Raw genomic sequence first — 21,364 nt, forward strand, 5'->3', positions numbered from 1 at the left:
AGTTCTAAATATTTGATAAAAATATACAACTATTAGGTTGTGGGTGGAAACAAGCCTTTTCATATACTGTGGAAGTGAATGTCAAATATCACATTCTTTATTGGAGATAATTTGGCAAAACTTTTTTTATGTAGCTAGGCATTTATGCTACAAATATGTATTTACACATAAAATAGAATTATTTATAATATTCATTGCTATATTATTTATAATAACAAGAGACTGGGAATAATTCAAGTATCTATCCATTTGGAACTGGTTAAATAACTCACAGCACATGGGGAATTCTCTACATTGTGTAATTGAATATTGTCTAATATATATGGTTAAGTGAAAAAAAGCAGATTCAGAATGGTATTTGTGTATGTGTATATGTGTATGTGTGTGTACATATAATAAATATAAGGAAAAGGAGGACTAGAAATATATGTTCATAAATGCTCACATATGCTTTAAGAGACTCCAGAAGGATGTACGCATAAACTTACAAAATTGGTACGAATGGAAGTGGAAAATAAGTGAGAAACAAATTGGATGGTGCAGGATGAGACTAAGACTGCAATATATACTGTTCTTATGTCATTGTGCTTTTTAAACCATATACCATATTACACATTTTGAAATTAATCTTAAAAAAGAAAAAGTATTACACAGTTTAGGGGGAATCAATGAAACATGTCCTCTGCTCTCAGATAGCATAGATGTAATTATGGAAAGAGGTTATTACAATTTTTTAAGACCTGGTAAAACAAAAGATCAAAGGTTATGAGATTTCATAGGATGGGTAGTGTGATCTGGTAAGGATAATAAAAATATCCTTATAGGAAAATTAGCATTTGAGCAGCTCCAGCTTCATAGACACAAGACTTGTGTTATTATTCAGAAGAGACTTGCACTTTGGTTTAATGTGTCATTTTTGCAATCTTGAAATTCTATTTTTTAATAAGCAATCCTATATTTTCCCTGTTCATTTTTTTAATTTTATTTTTAAACTTTACATAACTGTATTAGTTTTGCCAAATATCAAAATGAATCCGCCACAGGTATACATGTATTCCCCATCCTGAACCCTCCTCCCTCCTCCCTTTTCATTTTGAACTGGGCACCACAAATTATGTAGCCAGTCCAGCACTGGAGATAGAATTTGGGACTAATGTTTCTTCCTTTTTATTATCCAAACTCTAAGGTTTCTCAAAAAACCTCTGGATCAATGGATAGGTGTGATATAAAGGGAAAACAAGCATATGAAATATTATAATTCGCAGTTTTTGGTAATTCTGATTACCATGATTTACATTTTAATGCCTGATTCCTATTTTTAAATCTGCCTTATCCTATTCTACACAATACTTACATAATATGATGTCATATTAATAAATGACTATGCACAAAATACCTAGAGGAAACTGTCACTCTAACAATGGCTATTAAAAAGCAGGGGCTTCAAAATTTATATTCAGGTGAGACACAGGGACAACAGTAGATTGGAGGGGGGTGGGTCTCCTGGATTTCTTTAAAAGTTGCACTTGCCTGTAGCCAAGCTCATCTTCAAGTTTCCATCAGTTTAACTAAACTTTAGACAGGTTTCTTCCAGACTGTGGACCACTGACTTTCCTTTTCTTAGAGAATTTACTTTAGAAAGGCTGAAATTATTAATATGATTTCTTTCTCTACTCCTTTGAGAGGTACATCTTTTTAAAAGCTTCTTGCCAGTCTTAAACCCAGAAATGTCTTTCTCAAGGGTCCCTTGGATTTCCCTTTGAAATACAAACATCAAGGAAAACAGAGCCCCATTTCCCAGTTTCTATTGGAAGATAGGAGCCTAACTTCTATGGGGTATCTTGTTCCAAGTTGTAAAACTTCTTTCTATTGTGAAGATATAAGGAAGTTTTATTTTCCTTTAAGTAAAACCCATAGCCACACAGATGACCTGTGATCCCCTGACACCACCTATTATAAACTCTCCAACTTTTTGTTTCAGTGGAATAGAGTTCAGACTGACTTCTGATCTCTAAGCCCTGATGGCAACATGCTTGAGAAGAGTCTTCCTCACCTCCTTAATTTTGTCCTTTGTCTCGGTGATTTTTACTTTGACGTTAGCACTTTATAAATGTGAAGAAAATGTCTGTTGTCCATGTCAAGAGTGAAGTGCTGATAAAGATTATAATTCTGTAGAGGAAATGTGGAAATTGGCAAAATTGTATCCCCATACCTGATAAATCATGTCTTTGAGGGCACTGGGGTGAAATGCAATTTTAATAGATTTCTATGCTAACAATTAAGTAAACATTTTATTAGTATTAACATTAGCATCCACAATGTTTATGATTCAAAGTAGACTGGAAGTGAAATGGGATTAGAAACATTGTCTCAGCCTTTAGATAGACGGCCCCTTTTCTGGTCCTTGCAGCCTTAAGGTAGATCAATGAGTTTTTGTTTCCTGGCCTTCTCTCTGCCAGCAGTTGCCTGGTGGTGATTTAGCTTTCTTTTTCGTGCTTGATGTGGTGTCATATTTTTCTTAAGATCCTCTGCATCTCAGATGTGATATTTCAAAGCATTCGTTTTTCATGCAGTGCTTCTGCAGGTCTCTCCTCCATTTTAAAATGCTGAGTATTATCCTCGCTGCTCCAAAGAAATGGATCTCATATTTCAACACCTCATCTAATAGGATTTTTGTTTCTGCTCTGATGAAATGTGGCTTAGATATATTTATTTTCTATACTCCTCTGCTTGCTGGCAAAGTGCATACCAAGTAACATGAATGCATTCTTTGTTTCTGAATTGAAGAGTGTTTACAAAGAAAAAAAAAATGAGGGACTCTGTATGCAAATGAAATCTTTGGCACAGAGTTCCACCTAGTTAAACACCTAAATATGCCCCCTGCAGAAAATTAGGTGCTGAATTGTGCACCAATGTCCTTAAAGGCATTAATTAGACCTTTAATTTTATCATGTGGGAAATGCGCTCCAGTCAAGAAACACCTGGTGAAGACAAACATGAAAGGAAACAATCAAATTAAAGTGTCTCGATAAACAGCACGGAAATATTAAACAAAATGCATTGAGATTAAACAAGCAGGAACTACAGACATAGAGGAAAAGGAAAGAACACTAGTACCTGGGCTTCTACCTTCAGGGATGAAATTAAAACATGAATTGCATTTTTAAAATAAATATTCCCAGAAAGGAAAAATGTTGCCTTGATTTTTAAGGCAAAAATCACCATGGACTCATTTGAAAAACATTAATACCTGGTATTGAATAGATTTTTGTGTACGCCTTCGTTTAAATGGCCTTTTAAAAGAAAAATTTACACAAGTATATAAATCATTCCTACTGAACTTACTGATATAGGAATTTAAGAAATCGTTCAAGACAAAAACATTCATGGTAAATTCAATGCTTCTAAATACAGTAACTATTCTGGATATGAATAGTAAAATATTTTCTAATGATAAGCATATGCAAATATATACCTCTAAGTATACTACATATATCATATGTGTACATTCAGATCAGATCAGATCAGTCGCTCAGTCGTGTCTGACTCTTTGCGACCCCATGAATCACAGCACGTCAGGCCTCCCTGTCCATCACCAACTCCCGGAATTCACTCAGACTCACATCCATCGAGTCAGTGATGCCATCCAGCCATCTCATCCTCTGTCGTCCCCTTCTCCTCCTGCTCCCAATCCCTCCCAGCATCAGAGTCTTTTCCAATGAGTCAACTCTTCGCATGAGATGGCCAAAGTACTCGAGTTTCTGCTTTAGCATCATTCCGTCACATTACACAGACACATATACATGTGTATGCTCAGTTACTCAGTCAGGTCTGACTCTGAGACTCCATGAACTGTAGCCCACAAGATTCCTCTGTCCATGGAATTTTCCAGGCAAGAATACTGGAGAGGTTTGCCATTTTCTACTCCAGGGTATGTCTACATAATTATTAATGGCTTTTGCTGAGGAAAGAGATCATCTATCTCCATGTTCTTTGATGCTCTAAGTCCCCCACCCCCTTCCCATCTACAAATCATTTGGAAAACATTGCTACTAAAGGTAGACACAGTTTCAATACTGGAACTCTCTGAGTTACTTTCAACTGTTGTTAGTAAGGAAAGAACACAGCCATGAATCATCAAGTTCCCCCTCAGAACACACATTTAGAACTCTGAAATATAGGGCCATCACATGTCTTAGAAAAACAGAATTCCTTTTTGAACTTAAGATGTGGTTTTGTTCATTTTTTATTTCATTTTCTGAACTTTCTTCATTCTTTCAGAAACCATTATTCTTTTTGTTAATTTATCTAAAATAGTGACTTCAGAAAACTCTTATTTTGAGATTACTACCATAGCATTACAGAACAAATAAATGTAGAAAACAAAGTTAGTCAGAAAACTAACTTCTTATAGTTGTGTCATATTTAGTAAAGGGAAAAAAATACTGCTAAAACAGTAACAGTCAAGTTTTTTTTTTTGTTTTTTTTTTTTGTTTTTTTTTTTTTAAGGGTCAGATAGGAAATGCTTAAAGCTGTGAAACAGGCATCCATCCCTAGACCAGCTATTTGCTAGCCTCGGTTCCATTGGGTCGGGGATGTGATGACCACAGATGAGGGGAAATCAAGTGATTAATTGCTTCGGTCAAGTTGCTCTCCAGAAGACAAATCTAGCAGAAATGGGCTAAAGGTACTGGATTTAGGACTAAACACAAGTATTAAATCGCTTATGAAAGAAGGCTGTAGTTTTGCTTTTTAACAGGAAATACATTGTCTTCCCTGACAAAACTTCCCCAACAAAGTCCAGTAGCCGTACATGACTCTGTCCCTTCCTATCCTTTCACGTAGTACTCTCACTGACCCCTGTGTTTCACGATTGTGTCTCATTCGCTGCTATTTATATTGCTCTGTTTTAGCTCCCACATGCCAACCCATGTGTTAATATCCTCTCCACTTGGAGTAGCATCGGAACTGACATAATTCACTTCCTTTCATCCCATAATATCCTTTTTATAAGCAAACTCCACTGAAAGGTGGTGAAGTTTACAAACTTCCCAAACTGGAATAGGTACTTCTATTGGCTCCCCCAGCAGATGATTTATGTCTTGACATCTCACAAGCTAGCAAACAAAAACCTTTTAATTTTAGAATAAAATTCTAGAACAGTTTGAGATTTATAGAAAACCTGTGGAGGTAGCACAAAGAGTTTCCACATACCCACACCAAGTTTCCCCTATTACCAACATCTTAGGTTAGTATGGGCATTTGTGAAAACTAATGAACCAATATAGACACACTATTATTGACTGAAGCCCATATTTCATTCCTTTTTCTTATTTTTTCCTAGTACCCATTTTTTTCCAAGATTTCATCCAGGATATGCAGTACATTTATGTTTCATATTTCTTTCCTTAGCCTCCTCTTGGCTGTAATACATACTCAGATTTTTCTTGTTTCTGATGACTTTGGTGTTTTTGAGAAGTACTGATGAGGTATGTTGTAGAATGTCCCTCAGTTGGGATCCGTCTCACATTTTTCTTATGAGTAAACTGGGACTATGTATTTTGGGGAGAAAATCCATAGGGGTAAAATGTCATTTTCATCATACAACATCAAGAATATATACCGTCAGCATGACATCACTGTTGATGTTAACTTTTATCATGCCACTAAGGAAATATGATTAGGTTTCTCCAACAGTAAAGTTACTCTTTTATCCTTCTTTCCAAAACACTCTTCACAAGGAGTAGGGAGTAATACTCCACCTCCTCAAAGGATGTGAGAGGTCAAAACAGCCTGCCACAGCTATATATGTCCTAATCTCCAGAACTGTAAATATACCACTTTATATGACAAAGAGGAATTAAAGTTTAAATGAATTACACACTTATAATCAATTGATTTCAAAATAGGGAGATTACCTTGGATTACCTAAGTGGGCTCAAGTAATTACAAGTATCCTTAATTAAAATTGGAGAAGCATCAGAGAGATGTGGCTTTAGGAGAATAATGACTGAGACGCAGAGTTCCTTGCTCTGGTCATAGTTAAAGGATAATTAACCAAAGTATGTGAGTAGCTTCTAAAAGCTGATGAAGGCAAAGGAAAGGATTTACCCCTAGAACCTCAAAAATTGATTGCAGCTTTATTTACACTTTGTTTTTACCCAGTGAGATACATGTTGAATTTCTACCCTGTAGGACTATAAGAATGCTGAAGTATCTATCTAATATAAGTTGAGATTTCTTTGCATGAAGAATTAGCACTTCTCCAGTTATTTATGTATTCAGCTCCCTATATGAGGATGGGCTTATTTATATTTTAGGTAATAGACCAGCATTATTTTGTTTGTCAAACTGTTCCAGTTTTGATCATTGGGTGCTCTTATCATTGGCTCCTGTGTCCCTTTTATATACCCTCATTAGTGTGTATATGTGTGTGACTGTGAGAGAGAGAGAGAATGTGTGTAAGTGTGTGTGTAGTGGGTGGATCGAGGTTTCAGTACTTATGTCAGGCAATCCAAGATGTTTCAGGTTCATCTTATATATTTACTATCTGAATCCTAGAATCAGCCATTTCTACAAAGAACCATGGTTCCTTTTATTATAGAACAGCATCAGAGATCAAGATCCAGAAGGTAGATATGCTTGTTGATACTGGGGTGTCCTTCCTTCTATGTTCTCTGCCTGGCAAAGCAAGGGCTTATATGTGTATATACTAACCTGGGTTTATAAACATATCCATAAATATTTCTATATATAAGGTGAACATGAGTTCATGCCAATGTCTTCAACTTAGACATATTAACACATGATCTTTCTAGACTTTTCTCACTCCAACAGTGAGAAACCTGAGACTCCCACCATCCATCATCCATTCACTGACTCATTTAATTTCAATATGTGAGTATATTGGTATCAGAATCATTAACCTATATTCTTAGGGAAAACAAATACACCAACTAGACACAGTCCTTATGTGCAGTTTATTTTGCACTGAATTTTAGAGATTCTACCCATTTCCAAAGCTACTTAGCTCAGCACTTTGTTTTTCCCACCCTATTCCATGAGGTGGTCTCAGACATACGTAAATGAATGAATTGTTCAGGTCCCATATTATATGTGCATCAAACATAGCATGGTAAAAGTGTATGAGATATACTAGAATAGATATCATTCACTGTTTATCTGAAATTCAAATTTAATTTGCTCATGTTTTTAATCTGGCATTCCTACACCTTCTGTTCTGGAAATGCCTCATGTGTTTTGGTCATACTTTCAATCTCTAACCTGAAATTCTAATCCCAGCCCTGGTAATATCTATAAAACATTAAATTTTGTGTACATACTGACTGACTGCATCAAGGAATCTTGACTAAAGGCAGAGAAATTCCTTAAATGTGGCTTCTCAAAGACTTACAGAACTAGACTTTTAAAAAACCAAAAATAACATACCCAAATGTAATTTTATCTACTTAGATGTAAGATAATTAACAAGAAAATTAAATAATTGTTTTCTTGAGCAAAGGATTTCAATGGTGTATATTGGTTGAGAAATATCCCAAAAGTATATAATAAATTAATGTCCCTAGGTGAAGTTTAAGCACAGCATAGGTTATTAGAGTTAAAATCATTAACACATAAACTTCTCAAAGCATAAGTTGATTGGTGGAAATATCTTCCCATTAAATAAAAAAGAAAACTAATAATGTTCCCAAAGTTTTTGAAAGCTTATTATAGCAAACACTTTTGAAATAGAGTGATTACAACATAAATCCTTTTGAAAGTGAAGGGAATCAGGCTGAAATAGGGAAAGTTATTATTTTTTAATGATGTTAAAATGGTGTTTTCAATTCAAAGCAGTCTCTGGTGGCTTTGTTATTATTGTTCTAAGAAATCTGCTGCTATCACATGACTTTTAGATATTATTTCAGACTATTCCATGAGGTAATTGATCTAAGACGCCTAAGAATGAATGTAGGTGACTAGAAAATATAGAATTGCTTACTAAATTTCATTTTTTAAAAATACTAAAATCAATTAAATCAATGGATATACCCGATTCGTAAAGCTCTAAGCAAAAGGCATTATATGCATAAAAAGTAGGAAAAGCAACTGAGTAGCAGTGGTGAATTTAGTAGATGAGATGGCAAGGAAACAGAATTCATTCTGGTTGGGGTAGTGTGGGTGGATGAGTGGGTATTGTTGAATTTTTTTGTTTCAAATATATTTGAAGCTAAATAGAAAATCTGGAGAAGGAAATGGCAACCCAGTCCAGTATTCTTGCCTAGAGAATCCCGTGGACAGAGGAGCTTGGTGGGCTGCTGTCCATGGGGTCGCACAGAGTTGGACATGACTGAAGCAACATAGCATGAATGCATGCATTGGAGAAGGAAATGGCAGCCCTCTCCAGTGTTCTTGTCTGGAGATTCCCAGGGACAGAGGAGCCTGGTGGGCTGCTGTCAGTAGGGTCGCACAGGGTTGGACACGACTGAAGCGACTTAGCAGCAGCAAATAGAAAATCGCTAACGTATCGTGGATATCCAAAAGTTTTATCTGACTATATACTTTCATTTTTTTTCCAATTGCATGTTCTTATCTAAAGGTGATTATTCATTTTCTGTTGTTTTGAAATTTTTCTTTTTTTAGATAACACTTAAAAATAATCAAATTGGGCAGTCATATCCAAAGCTTTAAACATGTTCTATTTGAAATAACCTTTTCAATAATTCACTTACTTATCTTTCCCATAAAATTCCAATATCTTTGCAGAACAAACTGCTCATATATCTGTCCCAGATGGAAGGTTGAGAAAAGTTATTATTTAATGGCAGAATAACAGCACTTTAACTTTTCTCTTTGACCTCATTATCTGTGGTGAGTCAGTAAATAGGTTTTTTTTTTTTTTTTTTTTAATCACTGATGTGTTGTTTGAGACAGGTACTATGTCTTTCAGATTTCTATTAATAGAATGCAAGTGAAGGCAGCTAAGGACCATAGATTCACGCTACTGCAAATGTTCCCTTTTAAACCTTAAGGACACTCACTAGATTTCCAAACTAGCCATATTCTTTAAATATACTGAGTATGTTGAGCAAATTTTAAAGAATGTTTTGAATATTATTATTAGGGGCTGAATTAACCCCTCCAGATATTCATAGTTGACGTCCTAAGCCCCAACACTTCAGATCATATTTGGAAAAATGATCACTGCAGACGTAATGAATTTAGGTGAGGTTATACTGACCTGAAACTATCACAACACTGTTAACCAGTTATACTGAAATATAAAATGTTTTTGGTGTTAAAAAATGGAAAAATAAATAAACAATAAATAAATTTTAAAAAGAAAATACTTTGGACACTAAGAACAAATGATGAAGTTATACTGGAGTAGGATGTGGTCCTGGTTAGAAAATTTAACTCGGGCTTCTTTTGACTTCCATTGGTCAATAAAATGTAAGTTAAAGTGACTTGTCACTTCTCACCAAAAGTTTTCAGAGCAAGATCATAATTTGCCTGATCTTCCTCTCTTGTCACAATAACCAGCAATGTTACAGACTAATGCTGTTCCATCAGCCTAGGTCCCAGGAGGAAGAAACCCTGGATGCAAACCACAGTGTCCATGCAGCGTGAGTAAGAAATATATCTCCACTGATATAAGCCAGCAGGAGTTTGAGTGGATTTAGTGCTGCCATATAACCTAGTCTATCTTGACTGATACAGAGACTAAGGCCAATCAAGAGGCACATTGGGATGAGTCTTGTTACTCTCATGCTATGATTCAGAATTATTTCATCTAAGTACGATAGTTTTTGAGAAGATTACTCCCTGTGTCTTGATGCTATGTCTTAAAATGGGGCTCTTGGGCATGATTTATAGAGTCTAGGCAGGCTTTTAAAGCTTGGAGAACTGCCCTGCCTCTCCTGAGTGGTGGTTCACTAATACTTAGCTCAAAAAACCCTCTGAATTTTCTTGCATTCCTTAAGGCAGAAGAATAAAGCACAGAAAATGTCGATTACTTCCCCATGAAGCAAAAAGACATTTGTAATCATATTTCCTAACTTTTTGTATAATGTCTAAAGCTGATAACCATCCGTGAGGAGTAATGTCTAAACTTTATCATAAAACATTCATTTTTCTTCATGTAAGTATACCATTTCCTAACACAATATTCTTTACATCTCTAATTTAAATGAAATTCTTTGGGAAAATTATTTTTGCAAACACAAGCATAAAATATGAACATCATTTATGCTCAAGACATAAGGGGCCTTTCCATTTAGGGGCTAATTCATTTTTATTCCTATCTTTTCCTTTGCATCTATAGCAACAGAAAGAAAAGCGTCAATATTTTTTCTTTTGTCAGTGTCATGGCCTCCCTTTATAAAAGGTACATAACACCTAGAGTCTGAAGGACTGTGCCAATCTGTGACTTCCATTCAGGTCAGTTTTGGGGATGCTTTATCCAGATGGGTTTTTTGAATTCCCACAGGCAGGTTGGCACCCAGCCAGTACAAGTCTTTTTAACTGCAGCATTAAGCACTGTCGCCAGCTGTAGAATCAGGATGCTTGCGTAGAAGCTGTCAACTGTCACCTGATCCTAAGACCACTTCCCATCTTGCTTTTGTTAGCAGAAAAAATAAAATTCTAGCCTGTTAAATATAATTAAAATTAAACAAATGACCACAGTGTTGTAATGAAAATGTCTGCTTCGTGACCAGTACTGGAAAAGAAGAAAGACTACTTGAGAGGCAGGGGCTGAATCCATGTTTGTGAAGGCACCTCACTATTTTTTTTTTTTAATCTGTGTCAATGGGGCCATTAACTTAAAAATTAACGAAATTGGAAGCAACAGTTCTGAAGGAAATAGTGTGAATGTTACCAATCATTACAGTGTAAGATATAGAAAAACCCTATGCTCCTTTTTTTGTTTAGATAAGCTAAATAGGTACTGCGTGCTGCTTAGTCACTTCAGTCGTGTCCGACTCTGTGCGACCCCAGAGACGGCAGCCCACCAGGCTCCCTCATCCCTGGGATTCTCCAGGCAAGAACACTGGAGTGGGTTGCCATTTCCTTCTCCAATGCATGAAAGGGAAAAGTGAAAGTGAAGTTGCTCAGTCGTGTCCGACTCTTAGCGACCCCATGGACTGCAGCCTTCCAAGCTCCTCCACTCATGGGATCTTCCAGGCACGAGTAGTGGAGTGGGGTGCCATTGGCTTCTCCAAAATAGGTACTAAATAAAGCTAAATCATTCATTAGATGATGAAATGAATAAAATATGAACATAAATTTAATTTCTAAGCTTAGAATTTTATATACAGTTTTATGATTTCTTCATTTAAGATGTGTAGCTTTCTTAGTTCTAGATTCCTACAAAAAGTTGTTTATATATAATCACATCTATCTCTATATATTGATATATATATTCAAATATTCAGCAATAAGAGCTACCAATTCTTTAGGTTTTATTGAGTGTCAGACATTGTACCAAGCATTTTATAGTTCTGTGTTTGTGGAGAGATCTGAAGCCTACATAAACTTTATCAAATAGTTTACTTAGAGTGATCACCATATATGATATACTATGATAGCTGGTATATACTATGATAGCTGGCTGTTAAAATTATAGAGAAAATAAAAATGAGCCACATAGAAAAAGAATATGCTTCACAAATATTTCCTTTTGTTATTATGAAAGACCATTTCTATAGACACTTTATTGTCATAATTGAAAATTCTTTTTCAAATACTTACTCTGGAGTTGAGATTTACATAAGGAAAATCTCCCAAGTAGACTAACTTTTTGCTTACAGGTTAGCAAACTATCTACCTATGATTTGCATTATAATAATATTAACTAGCTTCAGAATAACTGAATATAAAGCAAAGTAGTCAGTTAATTTTAACTCTTCTCAGAATTTTTAACAATGTAGAAAAGTAAAAATTTCTTAACTCTCTCTAAAATGGTACATTCTTGATGAGCTGGAGCTTATTCATTTGTTTCAGGGTTGTTATCAGTTCCATACAAAATTGATGTTTGAAAAATAAAAAAGTGTGTTTTTATAAATGTAAAAGTTCTACTTAGGATGGCATATGGTGACCAAATAATACCTATTTAGGCAATTGCAGTGGGACAAGAAGTTTTGTCTTATTTGTAATTCTATCTCCACCATCCAACCCTGTTTTGGATGGTATTAATACTAGGAGCTGGTATACCTGCCAAGTATACAGATGAAGTAATGCCAGTAGATGCTACATCTGTCAAAATGGCAACCAATATTCATTTGGCTATTATCATTAACTCTGCCAACTTTCATCCTTGTCATTCTTCAGATTATAGCAGCTTTCCTAGGAAATTTACTGCTCTGTTTCTCTGCTCAGTAGGGTAAAGAACAACTGCGAAGTGGCATCAGAAGAACCACTTTAAGGCTGTAGTTAAAGAAGTGGTGCTATGTGCGTGCTAAGTTGCTTCAGTTGTGTCCACCTTTTTGCAACCCTATGGACTGGAGCCTGCCAAGCTCCACTGTCCATGGGATTCTCCAGGCAAGAATACTGGAGTGGATTGCCATGCCCTCCTTCTGGGGATCTTCCTGACTCAGGGATAGAACCTTGTGTCTTATGTTTCCTGATTTGCAGTTGGATTCTTCACCACTAGCACCTCATTCTAGATTTTGGAGTCTATTTGTATTCAAATTCCTGTTCTCACACTTTTTAACACAATGTATGACTCTGTATCTAGCTGTTTTAACTATTGGTACCTCGATTCCCTCATCTGTACAATGAGAAAACACCTTTAATTCACAGAGGGATGGTATGGGGAGGGAGGGGGGAGGAGGGTTCAGGATGGGGAACACATGTATACCTGTGGCGGATTCATTTGGATGTTTGGCAAAACTAATACAATTATGTAAAGTTTAAAAATAAAATAAAATTTTTAAAAAAAGTATATGTACACAAAAATAACTGACAGGCAAAACCTGCAACTCTTTCACAGCAATCTCTAGTATGCCCCACTTGTGACCTGAATTAGTATCAACCAAAGGTAGATATTTGATAGGACACATATTAAGGAAAAATTTGTAAATTCCCTTACAAAAGAAGATAGGGATTTATGGGGTTTTTTTGGTTCTGTCCTGTGGTTTCTTTCTGGAAAAGAAGTGTGACAGAAGAGTGAAAATGTGGCAAAGAACTGGCAGGACATCAGAGCATGGATTGCAAAATACATGAGGAAAATTAGTGATTTCTCTTTAAATAAAATTGTCAAGTGTTCATTTTTAAGTTGTTCATTTGCTATACATCTTTATTATATAGGTAGGTATTCAATAAAGTTTAAGACTCAAATGTCTTCTATGAGTATATATCCCTCTGTGTGTATATCTACATGCATATGTTTACAAAAAAGGAAAAGGATTTCATTCCATATCTGTGTTTAGGCAGTAAGGAACAGTGACAACATATGTGGGATGATGAGATCCCGCTAAACTGAGTTACTGAGACAAAGGGAGACCTTGGACCTAGAAGAAACTGTGAAAAGAAAATATTCACAGAAATCTTCTGTGAGTATTGGAATATCCTTACTCTGTAGATAAAGGGAAGAATTACGTGACTTTGACACCAGAATCACAATAGCTATCTCTAAAGGAGTAGTTAAAAACATGGTTATCATTGAATCAATTGAAGAGCTATTTCTAAATACATAATCCAGCCCTCAATTCAATTATCATAGCTATTTGCAAGTAGAATCTAGGATATATGAAAAAATATATAAATATGCCCTCTTATGATTTATTTACTCAGCAGAATTCAATATTACCAATGAAAAGATGCTTAAAATCTCTAATTAATAGAGAAATGCAAATCAAACAATGACATATAAGTTCACACCTGTCAGAAGAGCTATTATCAAAAACAAATCTATCTACAAATAACAAATCTTGATAAGGATGTGAAAAAAAGGGTACTGTATTGTGGGAATGTGTCAGGGGAGGCCTTACAAATAGCTGTGAAAAGAAGAGAAGCAAAAAGCAAAGGAGAAAAGGAAAGATATAAGCAGCTGAATGCAGAGTTCCAAAGAATAGCAAGAAGAGATAAGAAAGCCTTCCTCAGTGATCAATGCAAAGAAATAGAGGAAAACAACAGAATGGGAAAGACTAGGGATTTCTTCAAGAAAATTAGAGATACCAAGGGAACATTTCATGCAAAGATGGGCTCGATAAAGGACAGAAATGGTATGGACCTAACAGAAGCAGAAGATATTAAGAAGAGGTGGCAAGAATACACAGAAGAACTGTACAAAAAAGATCTTCATGACCCAGATAATCACAATAGTGTGATCACTCATCTAGAGCCAGACATCCTGGAATGTGAAGTCAAGTGGGCCTTAGAAAGCATCACTACGAACAAAGCTAGTGGAGGTGATGGAATTCCAGTTGAGTTATTTCAAATCCTGAAAGATGATACTGTGAAAGTGCTGCACTCAATATGCCAGCAAATTTGGAAAACCCAGCAGTGGCCACAGGACTGGAAAAGGTCAGTTTTCATTCCAATCCCAAAGAAAGGCAATGCCAAAGAATGCTCAAACTACCGCACAATTGCACTCATCTCACACGCTAGTAAAGTAATGCTCAAAATTCTCCAAGCCAGGCTTCAGCAATACATGAACCGTGAACTTCCAGATATTCAAGCTGGTTTTAGAAAAGGCAGAGGTACCAGAGATCAAATTGCCAACATCTTCTGGATCATGGAAAAAGCAAAAGAGTTCCAGAAAAACATCTATTTCTGCTTTATTGACTATGCCACAGCCTTTGACTGTTTGGATCACAATAAACTGTGGAAAATTCTGAAATAGATGGGAATACCAGACCACCTAACCTGCCTCTTCAGAAACCTGTATGCAGGTCAGGAAGCAACAGTTAGAACGACAGACTGGTTCCAAATAGGAAAAGGAGTTCATCAAGGCTGTATATTGTCAACCTGCTTATTTAACTTCTATGCAGAGTACATCATGAGAAACACTGGGCTGGAAGAAGCACAAGCTGGAATCAAGATTGCCGGGAGAAATATCAATAACCTCAGATATGCAGATGACACCACCCTTATGGCAGAAAGTGAAGAGGAACTAAAAAGCCTCTTGATGAAAGTGAAAGAGGAGAGTGAAAAAGTTGGCTTAAAGCTCAACATTCAGAAAATGAAGATCATGGCATCTGGCCCCATCATTTCATGGGAAATAGATGGGGAAGCAGTGGAAACAGTATCAGACTTTATTTTTGGGGGGCTCCAAAATCACTGCAGATGGTGAGTGCACCATGAAATTAAAAGATGTTTACTCCTTAGAAGGAAAGTTATGATCAACCTAGATAGCATATTGAAAAGCAGAGACATTACTTTGCCAACAAAGGTCCGTCTAGTCAAGGCTATGGTTTTTCCAGTGGTCATGTATGGCTGTGAGAGTTGGACTATGAAGAAGGCTGAGTGCCGAAGAATTGATGCTTTTGTACTGTTGTGTTGGAGAAGACTCTTGAGAGTCCCTTGGACTGCAAGGAGATCCAACCAGTCCATTCTGAAGGAGATCAGTCCTGGGTGTTCATTGGAAGGACTGGTGCTGAGGCTGAAACTGCAATACTTTGGCCACCTCATGCGAAGAGTTGACTCATTGGAAAAGACTCTGATGCTGGGAAGGATTGGGGGCAGGAGGAGAAGGGGACAACAGATGATGAGATGGCTGGATGGCATCACCCACTCGATGGACGTGAGTTTGAGTGAACTCTGGGAGTTGGTGATATACTGGGAGACCTGGAGTGCTGTGATTCATGGGGTCACAAAGAGTCAGACACGACTGAGCAACTGAACTGAACTAGACTGAAACTGGCACAGCCACTATAGAAAACAGTATGGAAGTTTCTCAAAAAACTTAAAATATAACTACCATATGTTATAGCAATCCCACTCCTAGGCATACATCCAGACAAAATTATAATTCAAAAAGATACATGCACCCTTATATTCATAGCAGAAATATTCACAATGGCCAAGATATGAAGACAACCTGAATGTTTTCCAACAGATAAATGGATAAAGGAGCTTAGGTACATGGAATACTACTCAACAATCAAAAAGCACAGAATAATGACATTTGCAGCAAAAAGGGTGGAACTGGAGATTACATACTAAGTAAAAGTAAGTCAGAAGAGAAACAAAAATACCATATGATATCTTATTTGTGGAATCTAAAATATGACATAAATGTCATATATGTATATGTGGTATCCTTAGTTCCCTGACCAGGAATTCAACCCATGGCCCCTACCATGGAAGAGTCCTAAACACTGGACTGCAAGAGAAGTCCCTTCAAGCCTTTCTTTGGAGAGAGTAATGAATTTGATAAATAAAATGTGTAAAAACTAAAGAAACTCAAGGTATCTAAAAGTTTATTCCTTTAGAAAGATTTATATATATAGATATAAGAAAGATTAATTATAATTATATGATTATAATTATATAATTTAGAAAGATTAACATACATATATTAAGATATCTAAAAGTTTACCCTTTTAGAAAGATTAATACATTTCATAAATTCAGCCAGACTCACCAAGCAAATCAAAATCACAAATTACCATATCAGGAATAAAAACAAGGTAACAAATCCTACATACACTTTAAACAAAAACAAGAGGTTAATATGAAAAAAATTATGCCAAATATATTTCACAATGTACAGAAAACGGATATATTATTTGAAAAATAGAATCAGTAAAACAAGCACATGAAGAAATAGACCATCTAAAAAGTCCTAACTCTGTAAAACACATTGTATCTTTAATTTATACCACACAATGATTTCTCTCTCCATGACTCTATTACTTCATTGCTGAATTTTCCCAAATATTTAAAGAAGTATCAATATCAATTTTAAATATATAATATATATATGCAAAATAAAAATTTTCTAAAACATTTTATGAAGTCATCATAATATTGTACCTAAACCTGACATGAGCAGTGCAAGAAAGGAAAATTAAAGATATTTCTATAAGGAATATCAGTTCAGTTGCTCAGTCATGTCCAACTCTTTGTGACCCCATGGACTGCAGCACACCAGGCCTCCCTGTCAATCACCAACTCCTGGAGCTTGCTCAGACTCACGTTCATTGAGTCGGTGATGCCATCCAACAATCTCAACCTCTGTCATCCCCTTCTCCTCCCGCCTTCAAACCTTCCCAGCATTAGGGTCTTTTCCAGTGAGTCAACTCTTCACATCAGGTGGCCAAAGTATTGGAGTTTCAGCTTCAACATCAGTCCTTCCAATGAATATTCAGGACTGATTTCCTTTAGGATTGACTGGTTTGATCTTCATGCAGTCCAAGGGACTCTCAAGAGTCTTCTCCAACACCACAGTTCAAAGGCATCAATTCTTTGGCACTCAGCTTTCTTTATGATCCAACTCTCACATCCATACATGACTCCTGGAAAAAACCATAGCTTTGACTAGATGGACCTTTGTTGACAAAGTAATATCTCTGCTTTTTAATATGCTGTCTAGGGTTGTCATAGCTTTTCTTCCAAGGAGCAACCATCTCTTAATTTCATGGCTGCAATTCACCATCTGCAGTGATTTTGGAGCTGTCAGTTTCCATTGTTTCCCAATATATTTGCCATGAAGTGATGGGACTGGATGCCATGATTTTAGTTTTCTGAATGTGGAGTTTTAAGCCAACTTTTTCACTCTCCTGTTTCACTTTCATCAAGAGGCTCTTTAGGAATATAAAAGATCCTAAATAAGATATCAGCAAATTGAATCTAGTGATGTACAAAAAGATGATATATATCATGTCATAGTGAGATTTATCTTAGGAAAGGAGATATATAACCTTTGGAAATCAATCATAATTCAACATATAATAGAAAAAAGTAGAAACGTCCTATTTTCTGTGGAGGAGCAAGAGCATTCAAGATAATTAAAATTTGATTAGAAGAATGACAGTAACAAACTCCTCTCAGCAACCTTAGAAGAGCAAGGGACTTACTTGATTTAACAAAGATATCTAAAAAAGAGAAACATTTGTTACAAAGGAACTAGTTGAAAGCTTCCCTCATTGGAGTCTGGAAGAAGAAGATTATTAACTATTCTTTTTCTAGTCAACATTATCCTGGAAGCAAGTAAAACAAATGTTAAAAATTTGGAAGGAAGAAGGAAAACTGTACTCAAGGAGGTTATGATTTTCTTAGGCAGAAAATTTTAAAGCAACTTTATACATGCAGTTAGAATTAACAACTAAGGATAGTAAGGCTTTTTGATATAAGATAATCAATATAACTTTTGTATGTCAGAAACAATACATTTGAAATAAAATTAAGTAAACATTTTCTATAGTACAAGTTACATCAAATTTCTCAGAAAAAAATCTAATGGAAGATGTGCAAGTTCTCTATCAATAAAATCATTGAGTATTGAAATTAAAAACTGAAGACCTAGATAAATGAAGATATTTGATATGTTAATGGCTATAGCACTTTAAGATGTAGGTTCTCTCCAAATTGATCTGTATATTCAATGTAATACAGGTAGACTATTCCATCAGGATTTACTTGTGAATATTGAGAAGGTGATTTACATTTATATAAAATTTAAAACACCAGAGAGGCACCAAGATAAACTTAAAAAAGTGACTTGAAGACTTACACTATAAAGTATCAAGACTTAATAATTCTCCACTAAATAATATGGTATAGTTATTGACTTATTAATAGACACACAGAATACTGGCATAGTCTAAAATATGATTCTATATAAAGAGTGACTTTACTTAGGATAATAAGAGATGCCTAGATTCAGTGGCCAAATATGTTCATAACAACAAGCATTTCTGGGTCAACTGAATGCTTCATTTATAAAAGCATCTTGACTATTACCTTACTTAAGGCACAAATGAACACTTGGTGAATTTTGAATCTACGTGTGTATGATAAGACAATAAAGATTCAATCTACGTGTTAACACTTAAAAAGATTGTAATCTTGAGTTATGCAAATGCATTTCACACTAGTATATGACAACAATAATGAAATCAAAGAAATTGTAGACATTATTAGATTTTCAATTTGAGTTACCAAGCACATTATTAAAGTATAAAAAGAAACAGAGCAACAGAAATTATTTGTATCACATATGTTTATAAAGAGCTTGTATCCAAAATGTATTTGAAAATATTTTCCTACAAAGCAGTAAGATTAAAACAAATGTTTAATTTTAAAAATGAACCAACATCTCTAATAAGGATAACATATGAAAGCCACATTAGTCAGCAAGGAAATATAAATTAAAGGCATATATAATATCACTTAATATCAAAATGGCTTTTTTTTTTTTTTTACAAAACATGAAAACTTACAGCGTTAAATATTCATGAGAATGTGAAACAACTGAAATGTTTAAGTTTTTCTAGTGAGAATATAAACTGGTACAACGACTTTGAAAAGCTCTTTGTTACTATCATTAAGCTAAGCACAGACATGTCTCATGGTCAGCAATTTCACACTTCAAGTATATTCTCAACAGAAATGCATGCATGTTTACCAAAAGGTATGTATTAAAGTCAGAGAAGGCAATGGCACCCCACTCCAGTACTCTTGCCTGGAAAATCCTATGGATGGAGGAGCCTGGTAGGCTGCAGTCCATGGAGTCACTAAGAGCCAGACACGACTGAGTGACTTCACTTTCACTTTTCACTTTTATGCATTGGAGACGGAAATGGCAACCCACTCCAGTGTTCTTGCCTGGAGAATCCCAGGGACAGGGGAGCCTGGTGGGCTGCTGTCTATGGGGTCGCACAGAGTTGGACACGACTGAAGTGACTTAGCATCATGTACTAAAGTGCTTGTAGCAGTACTATTCAAAAGTGCCAAAAACTGGGGAAAAAATTAAAATCCACTGAGTTTAACAGACAAATTCATTGTGGTATAATCAATTAACAAAATAATAATGAACAATACAATTAATAAACCACAAGTACACACAAAATAGATGAATCTCATAAAATTAATTTTTGGTGAAATAATCCAGATACAAAGTAGAACATATTGTATAATTCAATTTATAAAAGTATCAAGTTAGGCAAAACAATCTCAGATGAAAGAAGGATTGAGAGAAGATAGATTGTGTTCATCCTGATTTTAAGGGAAATGTAAGAGAAAACAATAGGTAAGAGGCATACTTCTTTATATTGATAATTTCCATACATTTCTATTTCCTTCTTAACTACTCCTTAAGTGATAAGAGGCTATCAGTCTGACTGAAGTATTGTAAGGATATTCTTTAAGCCATATTTCGCTAGTAAATTTGGTGACAGAGAATTAAAATTTCTTTTATTATAGATGGCTTCTCTTACAGTTCCTGTGCCATGTGTTAAGGAGTACTAGGCAGGGTCTGACAGCTTAATTTCACAATTGGTCAAGTGCCACCCTCGCTTCTTTATCAACTCTTGCATACAGTGGTAGATAAATAATGAAGACCATATTTATTAGTTGTGCCAAGTGAAACAGGATTTTGCTCAATAGACTATGTGCTCAGAGAGATATTAACTTTCTAACCTTACAATTTACAGTATATCCTTTGTGATGAGCAGTTGAATTACAGATAATTTGGAGCTAGAGTCAACAAAACTTCTACCAGATAATAATATGGAATATGAGAGGAAACGTAATCAAAGATGCTAAAAAAGTTGTTGAAATAAAACACTGGAAGGCTGATGTTGTCAATAACTGTGATGGAGAAGAAAATGAGTAGTTTGGAGGAAAAAATAGGTATTCCTTTTCCACATGTTAGGATTGGGATTTTAATTATCTAGCTAAGTGGAGATGATAAGATATATGAGTCTGGAGTTCAGAAAAGAGGATTGAAACCTGGGGATTTCACCATCAACAAGTTAAGAAGAAGATGAAAATTCAGGAAAGGAGATTGAAAAAACTGAATAGTAAAAATAGGAAAGAAAAAATAAGATATGGTATCCTCAAAATCACATGAAGAAAGATAATCAATAATCCAAGAATCATCAATTGTGTCTAATGCTTTGTGGAAATAATAAGGTTGCTGCTGCTGCTGCTAAGTCGCTTCAGTCGTGTCCGACTCTGTGTGACCCCATAGATAGCAGCCCACCAGGCTCCCCCGTCCCTGGGATTCTCCAGGCAAGAACACTGGAGTGGGTTGCCATTTCTTTCTCCAATGCATGAAAGTGAAAAGTGAAAGTGAAGTCGCTCAGTCGTGTCCGACTCTTCGCGACCCCATGGACTGCAGCCTACCAGGCTCCTCCGTCCATGGGAGTCTCCAGGCAAGAGTACTGGAGTGGGGTGCCATTGTGGAAGCAATAAG

At 35.7% G+C, this 21,364-nt stretch overlaps 1 long non-coding RNA gene across 1 annotated transcript in view; it reads right to left on the minus strand.

Annotated features, from left to right (window-relative positions):
* Nucleotides 1-2,240: 2,240 nt before the first annotated feature.
* Nucleotides 2,241-21,364, minus strand: part of LOC123330786 — a 143,508-nt gene continuing 124,384 nt past the window's right edge. The window contains exon 2 of the long non-coding RNA XR_006546948.1: nucleotides 2,241-2,981. This is a non-coding gene — a long non-coding RNA (uncharacterized LOC123330786). The remainder of the gene's footprint in view (nucleotides 2,982-21,364) is intronic.

Source organism: Bubalus bubalis, chromosome 20, assembly GCF_019923935.1.
Source record: "Bubalus bubalis isolate 160015118507 breed Murrah chromosome 20, NDDB_SH_1, whole genome shotgun sequence".
NCBI classification, from domain to species: domain Eukaryota; kingdom Metazoa; phylum Chordata; class Mammalia; order Artiodactyla; family Bovidae; genus Bubalus; species Bubalus bubalis.